Raw genomic sequence first — 14,420 nt, 5'->3', positions numbered from 1 at the left:
GCTGGGAGTGATAGGCACCCACCCACCCACTTGCGCCCTTGCTGTGGTACACAGCTGTCCTGGCCATACACCACCCCCAATTTACAGCTTATGTGCTGCACCAAGCCGTACGCCTGCATCCGTGGCGTGTGTATGCCTTGTGTCCATCACGTAATGGGGCTGTAGGGGTACGCGTGTACGGACCGTACCCACGCTCTGGTGGCATGGGTACGGTCCGTACACGCGTACACCTACATCACCACTACTATGGTGGTACGGACCGTACCCACGTTTTGGGGGCGTGGGTATGGTCCGTACACGCGTACTCCTACATCACCACTACTATGGTGGTACGGACCGTACCCACGCTCTGGGGGCATGGGTACGGACCGTACCACCATAGTAGTGGTGATGTAGGGGTACGCGTGTACGGACCGTACCCACGCTCTGGAGGCGTGGGTACAGTCCATACCACCATAGTTGTGGTGATGTAGGGGTACATGTGTATGGACCGTACCCACGCTCTGGGGGCGTGGGTACGGTCTGTACACGTGTACCCCTACATCACCACTACTATGGTGGTATGGACCGTACCCACGCTCTGGGGGCGTGGGTATGGTCCGTACACACATACCCCTACATCACCACTACTATGGTGGTACGGACCGTACCCACGCTCTGGGGGCGTGGGTACGGTCCGTACACGCGTACCCCTACATCACCACTACTATGGTGGTACGGACCGTACCCATGCTCTGGGGGCGTGGGTATGGTCCGTACACGCCTACCCCTACATCACCACTACTATGGTGGTACGGACCGTACCCACGCTCTGGGGGCATGGGTACGGTCCGTACACGCGTACCCCTACATCACCACTACTAGTAGTGGTGATGTAGGGGTACGCGTGTACGGACCGTACCCACGCTCTGGGGGCGTGGGTACGTCCCGTAACACCATTATGGTGGTCATGGGTACGCGTTCCGTTGTGGCGGGACGTGGGATTGGTGGACACGCCCCCCGAAGTGACCAGACCATGGAGGTAATTATTGTGCAGGTTGTATTTGTATTTTGTGGGGTGTGGGTAATGTTTCCTGCCCCTTGCACCCCACCCCCCCCCTTTGCCCCTTGGGGTTGTTCTGACCTTCTGCGGCATCTGCGTCGGTTTCTGTACACGAGGTGGTAGGCTATGATGGCCGGGATGACGCGTAGGTTGGGGTCCATCGCTGTCCGTCGCATACCGGTGCTCCTTGTTCGCGTCGTCCTCAATTTCCCAGCAGTTTTTGGCTCCCGTACAAAATGCTACGTGCGGAGTGACGTAGGCACGAATCGTACTTGCTGGTCTGTGAAACGCTGCCTGACTCCGTCCGGACGTCGCGTCTGCGCCGTCCAGACTCAGATTTGTATGTATTTTTTTGCCGGTCGGTGTTTTTTACGACTCGTACGGAAATGGTGCTTCTGTACGATTCGTACTTGCGAGTTTGTAAGGTGTTTTTCCCGGGTACGAGTCGGACGGAGAAAATGCTCCGTACGACCATTTGTACCCGGGTTTTGCCGGATCGGAATCGGCACCTTTATGTTGAACAGAAAGAAATATATCAGCAAGTAAGACAACAGATTAATCATGGATTTCTTCATGAAAACAAAGAATGCACATGCACCTCTTTTCAACCTATACGAATGTATGTGAGTGGACAAGTTGGAACAGGAAAAAGTTTCTTAATTAAAGTAATCACCAGTTATCTACAGAAAACAACGGACTCACATTTGTCTTGTGTTGTATCTGCTCTAACTGGATTGGCAGCACACAACATTAAAGGAATTACATTGCATTTTTTACTTATGCCACCTGTGGAGCATGACAACAAATTGGAATATCACAGACTATCTGGAGAAGCTTGTTATGAAGTTTCAAGTGTGCTGAAGAAAATGAAACTTCTGATTATTGATGAGGTAGGCATGGTCTCAAACTTAATGCTTGCTTTTGTGCACTTAAGAATGCAGCAAATTCTTAAAACAGAGTATGACGTGTTATTTGGAGAAAGACATGTCATAGTTTTTGGAGATCTACTGCAACTTACGCCCGTAAAAGGACAACCAGTATTTAAAACACTTGCGCATGAAGATACCAAAGTCTGTAGGTAGTGTTGGAAATGTTAACATTTGGTCATATTTTGAGTACAAAGAACTCATTACAAATATGCGACAGGCAAATGATGTTAATTATGGAACTATTCTTCAAGATATAAGAATTGGAGTACTGACAGAACATGGCAAACATGCTTTGCAGAGTCGGTTACTTTGCAATTTGTTTTCAAATGAAAATATAGTTCCTGAGAAAATATATATGAAAACTGCAGAAAACAAATCTGTAATCTGCTGAATGCCAACACTGCGTGAGTGTTCTATGTTCAACTAACAACTTTTGAAGCTGGAAAATGAAGAAATAATAAAAATGGAAGCCATTGATAAAATACAGCATGAAGGAATCACTATTATTTTGACAGAAAAGTTGAAAACACAATTGGATTCTTTAGAAAAATCAATATCTAAAACTGCTGGTTTAGAAAAGAATCTATATGCATGTATAAACTGTCGGGTAATTTTAAGGCATAATTTGGATGTAGAAAAAGGTTTAGTTAATGGAGCAATGGGCAAAGTTGTGGATTTTGTTAATTATAAGAATAAAGATGTTATTGAATTTTTAAAAATTAAATTTGATCAGATTGAAGAAGTGAAACAAATTGCTCGTTGTTCAGTTCGTTTTTTGCTTGTTAAAGATTTATATGTCATAGAAAACAGTTTCCAGATTCTCTGGCATATGCAGTGACTATTTATAAATCTCAAGGTTTAAGTGTAGACAGTGCTTTGGTGAACATTGTTGGAAGTACCGTGTTAAAAGAGGGTAAGGCATATGTTGCTTTGGTTTGTTTTTGATTGATTTTGATGACACAAAGGTTACTGCAGATGCAAACTGTGTAAAAGAGTATAATAGGTTAAGAAGAGTGTATGTTCCCAATTTACCTCAATATCCTGTATTTGAAAAACGTGTGATAGGTTGAAAAAGAAGGTATGAGAATGTCTGTAGTGAAGGTATAGAGAAGGGAAAAAAACAAGATAATGTTGTGATTGCAAGTAAAAAGAAAAGGACACTGTTGAAGAGATTGTTGGTTATCAGTTTGAAAATAGTTCAGGTGTCAACTGCTATGCTAATGTAGTGCTTAATGTTGTTTTTTTTCTTGAAGGTTTTCAATAGCAAATTATGGAGAATCGGGGAAAAAGGATGTTGTTCCTTGTTGTATTGTGTTTATGAAAAATTGAGAACTGACAAAAGTAAAATACAAAGCGTATTCGTAATCTTTTGGATGTATGTTCTGGTTCTACACAATTTACGAAGAATATCCAACAAGATGCTCAGGAATTTCTAATGTATATGCTTGCCATATTGGAAAATGAAGGCATAGAAATTGAAAATCTTTTTGGCCTTTGTTATAAATGGGAACAGTATTGTGAAAATTGTATGTTTACATGTAGCACTAACATAGACACTGAAAGATTTATATATTTGACATTACCAGACTGTAAATCAGTGTCTTTCAACAAACTAGTTAAAGCAGCAAATCAGAACATGGAGTGTAGGCACTGCAACTCAGAAATTTTATCAACATTATTTATACAAAGATATGGACAATATATAATTTTAATGATGCAACTTTGTACAGCTGATGGAAGAAAATTGGACACTTTAATAAAACATTTTGTAGCAAGTCAACTATCAATATCAGGAAGGAATTTTGTAGCAGTAGCAATAATTTTCCATGATGGTCCTTCCACAACATGTGGACATTACACTGCCTATTTAAAATGTGCGGGAGAAATAAACGGTGGGCGGGTTTACGACGGCTCCCGGCCGTCGTGCGCACACGCCCACCGTGATACTGGACGGCCGGGAGCCGTCGTGCGCACACAAGGGGTTAAACAATCCTAAAGATTGTTTTTTTTTTGCCCGCTGTTATGTGATGAGTACGATTGAAATCACTGTTTCTAGTGAAATTCAATATATTCTGAGAACAGCAAAAAAGGCAAAGAAAATAATTTGTAAAATGTTCAAATTATGCTGTGTTGTAAAAAATGTATTGTTATATATTATAACGATAGTTTTTTGTCTCTTTCACAGATCCTAATTCTAAAATATGACATTTTCAGAATTTTAGATTATAAAAAACAACTGAAAAAAATGTGTAGCATTTTTTATTTCTATTACTGTGAAGGTAAGTTTAACTAAGTATTAAAATGCACAATGGCCTGTGTTTGCACACAGGTGAAGAAAGGGGAGATGGACGGAGTATATATGTGTGGAAAGATGCTCTGTGGACGTTTTTAGTTTCAGGATAAAGTTAACATGAATACTGACTGTCACTGGGAGCCAACTAACCCATCAGATATGTGCAGAAAGTGCCAGAGAGTTCCATTCCGGAGAGGTATAAAATAGGACTTGGCTTCAGAACACCTCTCTGCAACGCACCTGTATGGTATTCAATAGAGAGACATGGTGGACTAGTAGGGCCCAGGGACTTTCAGGATTAAAACAGACAAAATTCCTTAACTTAAAACATGTCACAGGGTGTGTTTCCACATGTCACATCAGGTCCCATCCCTTCCCTTCACTAATCTATAAACGTGTCCCATCAGTTTGCCAAAACATAACTACTTACAAATTTGTCTTGTTCTATGTTTGCAGTACTGAAATGACTCTACTTATTACTCTTAAAGTTAAGGATTGGCCTAGCCATTAACCCTAGTACAAATTAATTTCTTTATATACTATGCAAGCAGATCTGCAAGAAGCTAGAAAGTATTAATTCGGTCTTATAAACACCCAGTTTATACGATGTTGTTTTGGAATCTCACTGTCATAGGATATCGTGTGACCTGAAATAAAAAGGTTTGATTGGTTCATAAAATTTCCTATTGTACCTATTGAAGAACCGCAATAATTTCAATCATTCTTCTTTGAGCATCTTTGGAGACATAACTCTGTGCTTACCTCCTATCACACTCATGCAATTTTTCAAACAATAAACTAGCAACATGTTCTTATTGTAACAGTCTGTCAATACTTACGCACTTGTTGGGCAAATTTAGAAGCATCCAGTGCCAACAATATGTCACTTTTTGTAACATAGTTATAGTGCAATACACTCTTACATATTTACAAAGACAGGAAAAGGCAGTCTGTGTACCTTTTCTTCTCCATGTAAATACAACGTCATCATACATACCACTTTGCGTTGAAAGGGCGTTCTACAGGTGTTGCTGTGTGTGTTTGCACGGAACACTCCTAGAACATTTATCAGAAATTATAAATCTGCAATTGTGTGTGAATATTGCAGCATCCTCCAATTGGTGTAGCAGGCACAACAAGAAGAATTATTTTCATTTCGTCTCTTTTTTACTCTTTCAATGCATGCTGCATTCCATGGCATACATTGAAAGAGGAAAATGCCTTTACTGATTGCTTTTGAGCAGGAAGGTGTCTCTTCCTGCACAAAACAATCTCCACACAACACAGACATCCTTGCACCATGGTGAAATGGTGCCTTTGTCACCGCATGGCTACAGTTTGTGCAGCAGTGCAGAGGGAAGCATAGAGTTGCAGCATATTCATGTACATATTATGCATCCCTATGCTTCAGAAGTACCACAGCACACTGTAGCTAAAGATCTTACAGAGTCATGCTGCAGCACTTCCTTATAGTTCTGCACTTATACATTCACCATACACTACAAATGCATTAATTCAGTCAATTATGCACTACACATACATTCATCTAAACTTTCACACACTAGCATACAAATGTAGCTCTTTTTTTAACCAGAGTAGTTAGTTCTTAGGAGAACTTTTTTTTTGTAGTTGTATATATATTTTTTTGATTTTCCAAACGTTTTTTTGATTTTTTGTTTTTTAAAAAAAAGAAAAAAAAGTCAACTGGTCGAACAAAACCATGAACTTCAAGTGGAATAAAAAAAACTCTAGCACCGATGATTGTCAATTGCTCGGCAAACCAAATCAATAGATTGCTCCCCATAGCACAGCAATCTATTACACTTAGTGCAGTGTATTTTTGCTTTGGCAAATTGGGGACGGATGTCCGGGTGTTGGTTGGACGGAGACATCCCCGAAGTGCTTGGTACTGCCGGCGTTGGTGGTGGGTTCTCCCAGAGTCTTCTGCACTCCTCATGGGCTAGGTTTACCGGATGTAGGCATTTCAAGTGCTTTAACATATTTGCAGTCCCGCAAGAATATTTCTTATTAGGGTCTCCACGTGACAGTACAGCGTTACAAATTTTGCAAGTGACCTTGGTAGCGTTCACTTTTTTCTGCCCTTCAGGAAATATAAAAAAATTCCAGACGATGGAAGAATACCTCTGAGGGCGTGGAGGTTCCTGTACAAATTCTTCGGTGTTTAAATGTTCTGAATCAGATGATTCTTGTGGTCCAGAAGCCAAAAATGAGGTTCTTCTTAGTAGAGTTGTTGCTCCAAAGAAAGTCTAAGAAGAATGATTGAAATGGGTGTGGTCCTTCAATAGTTACAATAGGAAGTGTTATGAAACAATAAAATCTCTTTTTTTCTGGTCACATGGGATCCGCGTAGGATGTGCACAGGCAGCAAGCACCGAGCGCGACTTCGCGAAATTGCATTTCAAAGTAATATAAGTTTATTAAAGGTAAAAGAATATAATTTTTTTAAATAAATCAGAAAATGACTTGCCTTAGTATTTATATTAAATACATATATATATCTTTTTAGACATTAAAATATTTTCGCGGATATGCGCACCCAGCCCGTCGAAGACGTATATGACGTCACGCGGAAGCACACGAACGTCGCGTAACGTAATACGTATATGTTGCATATGTGCTTGAAGTCGCGTATCAGTCGCATAGCAATCGTGCAGGATAATGCGCACCAATCGCACATCCTACGCGGATCCTACACAACAATCCTAAAATGGCGGCTAGGGTTCCGCGCAGTGATCGAGAAAGGTGCACTTTGGGTGCGCGAATCCAACAATATTTTTTGTTAAAAAAAATAAATAAACAAAATAATATTAATAAATCTAAAAATATATTTAAAAAAAGATTTTCAATATTTTTTAAAACATTTTTTTAAATGTATATTAAAAATTTAATTTAAAACATAAAATATCTAAAAATAAATAGTTAAAAACATTTAGTAAATCAGTAGCAGAAAAATAAATATAACAATTAATACATTTAATAATTGTAATTTAAAAAACCTTTGAAATTCACTGAAAAACCCATAGGTTTCAGGCACGTTATAGTTAGGAATTAGCATTTAAAAAACCTTTGACATTCACTGAAAAAAACATAGGTTTCAGGCACGTCATAGTTAGGAATTAACTTTTAAAACCTTAGAAATTCACTGAAAAAAACAGTTTTCACTCGTACAAAACCATAGAAATTCCCCCGTTATAGTTAGTTCAGCTAACTATAACTTGCGCGCCTGCAATGCACTAACTATAACGGGGGAATTTCTATGGTTTTGTACGAGTGAAATGTCCAGCTAACTATAACGCCCCTGAAACCTGTGGTTTTTTCAGTGAATTTCTAAGGTTTTTTAAATGCTAATTCCTAACTATAATGTGCCTGAAACCTATTTTTGTTAGTGAATATATATATATATATCTATATATATATATATATAGATATATATATATATATATATATACATGTAATGATATTTTAAGTTATATTTATTCCATTTTATAATTAAAATAATAATTATTTTTTAATATTAAGTTTAATATATATAATAAAAAATAAAAATACATGTTTATATTTTTGCATTATATTTATTATTTATTAATTGTAACGCTTTTTTAATTATTTTTAAGTATGTTTTACTTAATATTTATTACTGAATTAATTTTATATTACTTTGAAGACATTTAAAAAAGTCGATATTTTAGCAAAATATATTATTTACAATGATATTTAGGATAGGAATTCGATATTCTGTCACTCGATATTTTCTCATCGATATTCTGGCGGTTCGATATTCTGTTCCTCTATATTCTGTCAGTGATCCATCTGAATAAGCTACACTTTCCAAATATGTTGATTTTTTAATCCTTTTAGGTCCCGATAATGAAGATGCCCCAGAAATATGGTTTGTATTGAACACAAGAGAAGGCCAATCATTCTTGCCAAAGATTTCAGAGATATTGATGAAGTCTGTAGAATCGGAGACATTTGTAATTTTATCACCTTTGCATTAAAATAACGGAGATGGGGTGCTGGATTGACAGAATATATTAAGAAACCCAAAAATTCCATCTGTCTAAAGAAAACCAGTATTTATTCTGACCTGGGACTAAAACCTAACTCTTGGAGTAGAGATGTGGTAGTTACCTGTTGTTGGAGCGCTAAAGACAATCTCTACAAAAGAGAAGAAAACTTGCAGTTTGGTTGTCCTTTTGAAATTGAATACATTTTCAATAGTGTGGAAGAACTGGATTAGTCAGATAAATGTCCTGAAGATCTATTTGGGCCATCTTGTAAGTGATTCATGTGTATGAGGGAATCTTTGAGGTGAACTATAGTCTTCATCTTAAAATGATGGTAAATAACACATTGATTGCATTTTTTTAAATTGCAGCTGGACGCATCTTTTAGCTTTTCTTTCACACTAGAAAGAATGTGGTGTTACTTACCGGTAATCTTCATTACCCTGATTAAGGTCCTCCCCGTCCCAGTCCTTACACAAGTGAGGCAATCCTGCCTACCGACCAGCCATCCCAACACTAGTATTCCTTTTATGTTTACTACTCGCGATGAGAAACTACCAGTTCGCGTTGAGAAAGCTGAAGCTCGAGTAAAAATCTACTCGAGCAGCAGAAAACTACAGCTCGCACTGTGCAAGATGCCATTTTCAATGATTGCACAGTGCCGGTTGCTTGTCTGCACTGTGCAATCATTGAAAACAACATCTTGCACAGTGCGAACATGTTACTACGCAGTTCGCGAAGTGCTACGCGTAGCTCGCGAAGTGCGAACTTCACTTTGCGTAGCTTCGCGAAGTGCTACTTCGCGAACTACGCCCACCCTTAGACACAACCACAGCAGGAGGGAGGGAGGGAACATGACTGGGATGAGGAGGACCTTAATCAGGGTAATGAAGATTACTGGTAAGTAACTACACATTACCTCCTCATTTGTCCTCCTCGTCCCAGTCCTTACTTAAGTGAGGAACTCACAAGCAAGAAAATGCATAACATTAGGGGTACACACAGTCAGACAAAGGTCAAAGCAAAAAAAAGAACAACACACAGCAGTGTCCACAATGCCAACAGCAAAAAGGCCCCAGGGGCAAGCAAGACATCATGGTGACAACGCCGGACAAAAACATGAGGAGACAGCTAGGAAGCTGCCCCACAAATCATCTGGGGGGAAAAAACAGCAGCCATAGCCCAAGAAGCAGACAGCAACTTGTGGCGAATTCCCCTGAACCGAAGCATGAGGACGCAGACCCACGGTCACACAGGCCTGGTAAACCGCCAAATACACCCACCGACCGATGAGGGTAGCTGACACCCCCAATCCCATAACCACACCACCGTATGAAACAAACAGGGTATGAGAAAGATGAAAACCCTGGGCATGTAGGAAGCAAACCGGAAGGGCTCAGCGAACATCCAAGGGAGAAGGAGCAATAGCATCCCATCTCCATCCCCATCCCCAGGAAACCAGGAAGAACTGTCTCTGGCAGGAAATGGAAGGGCAAGGAGACCTGAGAGAGAAAGTCAGGCCAAGCCACAACACCACACTGTCAGGCAATGACTGCAAAAATGGAAAGGAAACAAGGCTCCCAAGTCCCCCAACCTCAGAGCAGAGGAAATAGCCAACAGAAAGGCCAATGAAGCAGCCACCATAAGAAACTGTGACACCCGAAGCAGGAATCGAGCCCTTAACCTGGCAGAATTTGTGCCATCAGAGGCAGAAGACTTACCAGTGAGCTAGAGATCCCCAGTACCAATGCAAAGCTGTCAACAAGAAAGGTTCAAGAAGGGAACAAATGGAACCCTGCAGAACAGTCGGCAAATCCCAAGAGGGCACAAACATAAGAGACAGAATGAAGAAGCCATAAACTCTGCAGGGGCTGACCCACAATAGGAGCAACACCTAGCAGGGAGGCCATCAAACCACTACACTCCCAGACAGCCGTCATATGAGCAGACAAAGTAAAAAGGGGAAAGAACAACAGGCCAATAAAATCCCAGAGAAACACAAGACAGAGGCTGAACCATCAACCATAGGAACCACACCCTGAGAGGCACACCAAGGGGCAAAAGAACACCAATGCACCCAGGAACTCCCAAAGGCAGAAGTTCAATGGGAACAATAAACATTCATGGCCACCAAGGAAGAACAACCCAAAGACTCCAACATCTAAAGTACAAGGGCGAAGCCGCCACCCGAAACGGAGACAAGGAAACGATAGAAGGGAGCAATCAGGAGAACAGACAATTACCCCACCAAATCACCTGCAGCACCACCGGGAGTAGGGAAATCGGAGGAAGGCATATAGAAAGCCCAGGGCCAAGGAAACAAGAGGGCATCCACCTAACACTCTTGAGGATAAACCACCACAGAACAGAACCGGGGAAGGAAAGCCTAAGCGGGCCACAGCAAAAGACAGGAGAACCCAAACGCAACCAGCCCCGAAGGCCTAGAGGACAAACACTAGCCTACAGCATCTGGTATTCTCAGGCGGTCTCCCATCAAGGTACTAACCATGTCCGACCCTGCTCAACTTCTGAGATCAGATGAGATCAGGTGCTTTTAAGGTGGAATAGCCGTAGGTCAGGCTCGAAGAACAGAAGTCCGCAGAAACAGAGACATGCACTTAGTGGCCCATGGCAGGTCAAGAAACAAAGAGCCACCATAATGTCGGCAAGAACCAACAGCTTAACCCCCAGGCGGGGAACCGTAAAGAACAGCATCGCTCGCCATGAAAATTGCCGTTCAGCATCCATGAGAAAAGTAATGTCAGTTGTCTACTGGTTCTGTAGCATGACAGTCCACTTGCTTCAGTCAGGCGTGCCATAACAAGTACCACTCTGGTTTCTGGGACTTGTAGTTCATTATAATAACTACAATTGCATAATAAATGCTGGACAAGGGATACCCGAGATCTAAAGTTTCTACAGTCCATGCATAACTATCTTTTCTAGCCCAAGTTTGTTTTCTTGAGTTCTGGCACTTGCAATGTGCCTTTAAGCAGGGATTAAACAAGACTACAGACTGCAAAGGCAAACTAATCTATACTGTTGCCCACACCCCGGAAGTGTCTATATTTTACAAAATATCTCCTGAATAACAGAGTATGTCACACACCCGAGTCCTGTTAAACAAAACATGTCCCCTTTCTTTAAAAAAAAATGTTCCTGTATTATTCCTGAAGCATGTGTGTGCTGTGTGAACAGCTTAAAAACACGCACTGCAACCATGACACATTTTGCAAATTAATGTCTAAGCTTGTTGCATAGTAAACTACAGGTTAAAGCATGAGGATACGGGCTTCTGCTGTATGCTATGCTGCCCCCCAGAGGGCAATCAAGAACCTAAAAGTGTTAAGAATAAACATCTGACATGAGTTAGGTGGGCAGCTGTGAAGAAGTACACGCTGATCCACTAATAAAGAGAATGGGTTCTTTATTGAAGAAGTTCCAGATATAGATAAATGTCCCATCCATAAAAAGTCCAATGAGCAACTTACTCCTTGGTGTTCTGTAACCGTGGCACTCCAACATTCTAAGCACATACACAGTTCTAAGGACCAACTCATAAGCAATTAAAAAGGATACTACAGAGGCCTTTGCCTGCACAGTGCAGATGGGAATCGTCCATATGAGGTGATCAGAGGACCTTGTGGGCTGTGGCTGCTTTAATGGTTTTAATGGTCTGATGGGTAGTCATTCCATTGAGTGTAGGATGCTACTTTCCAGAAATAAGATGCATTTCAGGACATAAAGCAATTTCTATCCTGTACACAAACATCTTTAGAGTGAGGCAGCCTCCTCTGTCTGTGTGGAGAAGAAGAGCAATGGAAGGGTGGGGTAGACTGTTGCAGCAAGGATGAAGCCCGGGGGTGTGGGAGTTGTTAGGAACTGAGCGGGATGTCGGAAGGGAACAAAATGCACCAGAGTGGGTCTTACAACTGAGTACAAATCAGTATGTGCAAATAAAATGACAAGGCCAGTACATACCCTCACCTGGACTGCGCTAGGCCCCTGACATCCACCCATGGCTGTGGGCTTCTGGTCATGGCCTCACCCATGTTTGTAATGAGGCTAGAGGCACCAGCTGTTGCTGTATACAAGACCCGAAGAGGCCCTCCACGTGGGGCTCCTCTTCAAGCTAAAGACAGTATGAAGAAGTTAGTGGCAGAGGAGGAGCACCTGCCCTTCCACACCTCCCTCCTCCCAGGCACTCACTGTGTTAACCTTACAGGAATGTGACAGAGAGGGAGGAGTGTTTCAGCAGGTGGATGAGGAGAAGCTTTACTAAGTGCGGGAGAGGGAGATATGTCGCCGAGAGAGGAGTACCGTCGATAGGGGAGAATGCGGCTGAGAGAGAGAGGGTATTTCAAGAAGAGGGACAGAATGATAGGGAGAGGATGTGGCATAAAAACCAGAGCTGCCGACTTTGCATTTGGGGAATGGGTTTAGAGTCTCTGCATTGGCTTAACATCCTGTGATTCTGAGCAATTGCTGGGACCTGCACAATCGGGACAACCAGGAGGAACCGTTAAAGTGGAGGGGAGTGAGAAGGAGTGACTACAGGGGAAGTACCAAACACAAAAGAAACAAAAGCGTCAAAGAGTTAAGCCGGCCCCAGCCCAACATGTAAGATAACTGTGATGTGATGGTTGGTCACGAAACTCAATACTCATGCCCAGATGGGAGGAGGGGCCATCATGGACTGTTAAGGAGCATTGCGGCTGAACAAAAGTAACCATTAGGGAAATCGCCATGGGGTGGGAACAGACACACAAAGGAGTGACCATGATGAACAAACATCACTAACAAGCCAGCATTTCTGAATGCCACAGATAACAACCAATGGCAATTGGTGAGTGTGCCAAAAGCCAACAGAAGAGATTACAACACTTCTTGCAGATAGCGCAAGGGCTGTTGAGGCTCGACCTAAAAACTGCAATTCCATGCAAGTATATGTACAATGTGAAGCTAAATACTTATGCTGTGAGCAGCAAGAAAAGGGAACGGTTTGCAGTTGAAATCAGCATGATAGCCATATTTGAATGCTTATTGGTGTTCTTCTCTATATGTTTCTCATTGGCCAGCTATTGCTAAGCCACAAGGACATTGTAGCGTGTTTTTTATGTTCCTCAACTGCTGCTGTTTAAATACAGCGAGATTAGAGAAGCATAATATGAATACCTGGATTGCTATAAACAAATGCCTTTTTCATTGTTGAAGAAATTATAATGTATGGGGGTCACACTTACATATGGTATACTTGCAGGATGACTGTAAACGTTGTCCTAATGATGTATTCCATTCTGTTTATTTCAGGAATCTATGAAAGACAGTATTATAAATCACGGTAGGTTGCACATAATAGCTGGTTATGAATTCCTTATCAATGACTGGTGTACGGAGGTTGAGTAAAATTCGGTGTTATAGGAGGTATTTAGCAGGTACATCTTATTAAGGTAAAAATTCAAACACTTTTGGTATTTAAGGTTTAACAAATTGCTGCTTTCATCACTGTCTACAGAGATGTTACATTTCTTAAACCCTTGAATACCAGTAAAACAAAAAGCACAGTATGTACTTAGTACGGAATGTTTCACAGATAGGCTTCATGTTCTGAATGATGCGAAAGGTTACTCCCTTTAGCATTACAGAGGTTAAAGAAAATTGGGTATAGGGGTACCTCACAGAATACCATCCAGTATCAAAGGTTTATAGCAAACTGTCAAATTCATTATGTCATCAGTAATGTCATCATGTTATGAGTGATGTAATATGTGAGGTCAAAAGAAATGCATTTTAGGGGTGCAAGTTACAGTTTTAGTTTAGCAGGAGTATTAATTTACAGACCCCCAGGTTATGCCGGGGGCTTTTTAAGAACTATTGGTGTCTCCATAGCATTGCTGTCCCCTAGATTTAAAAACTCTTTGGTCCTTGGGGATGCTTCCTCTCTACTGGAGTCAATGGAAGCATTGAATCACTGCTCGTATGCAACATCTCAGACCCACATTAAGGGTAATTCCCTAGATCAAATTTTTGCGAACTCCGTTATCCAAATTGATGTTCCTCTGCCCCTGCCTTGGTCGGACTATTTCCTTATTAGCTTTAAGATCCAGAAACTTCTTAAACCTCAACAG

General features: G+C 41.3%; 1 pseudogene; it reads right to left on the bottom strand.

Moving 5' to 3' along the window:
* Positions 1–10,749: 10,749 nt before the first annotated feature.
* On the bottom strand, positions 10,750–10,868 carry LOC146806277 (5S ribosomal RNA; annotated as a pseudogene).
* Positions 10,869–14,420: the final 3,552 nt, after the last annotated feature.

The sequence above is a fragment of the Triturus cristatus genome, chromosome 8 (genome assembly GCF_964204655.1).
Source record: "Triturus cristatus chromosome 8, aTriCri1.1, whole genome shotgun sequence".
NCBI lineage: Eukaryota > Metazoa > Chordata > Amphibia > Caudata > Salamandridae > Triturus > Triturus cristatus.
Note: the sequence above shows the minus strand (reverse complement) of the source record. Positions and strands in the feature narration are given on the sequence as shown.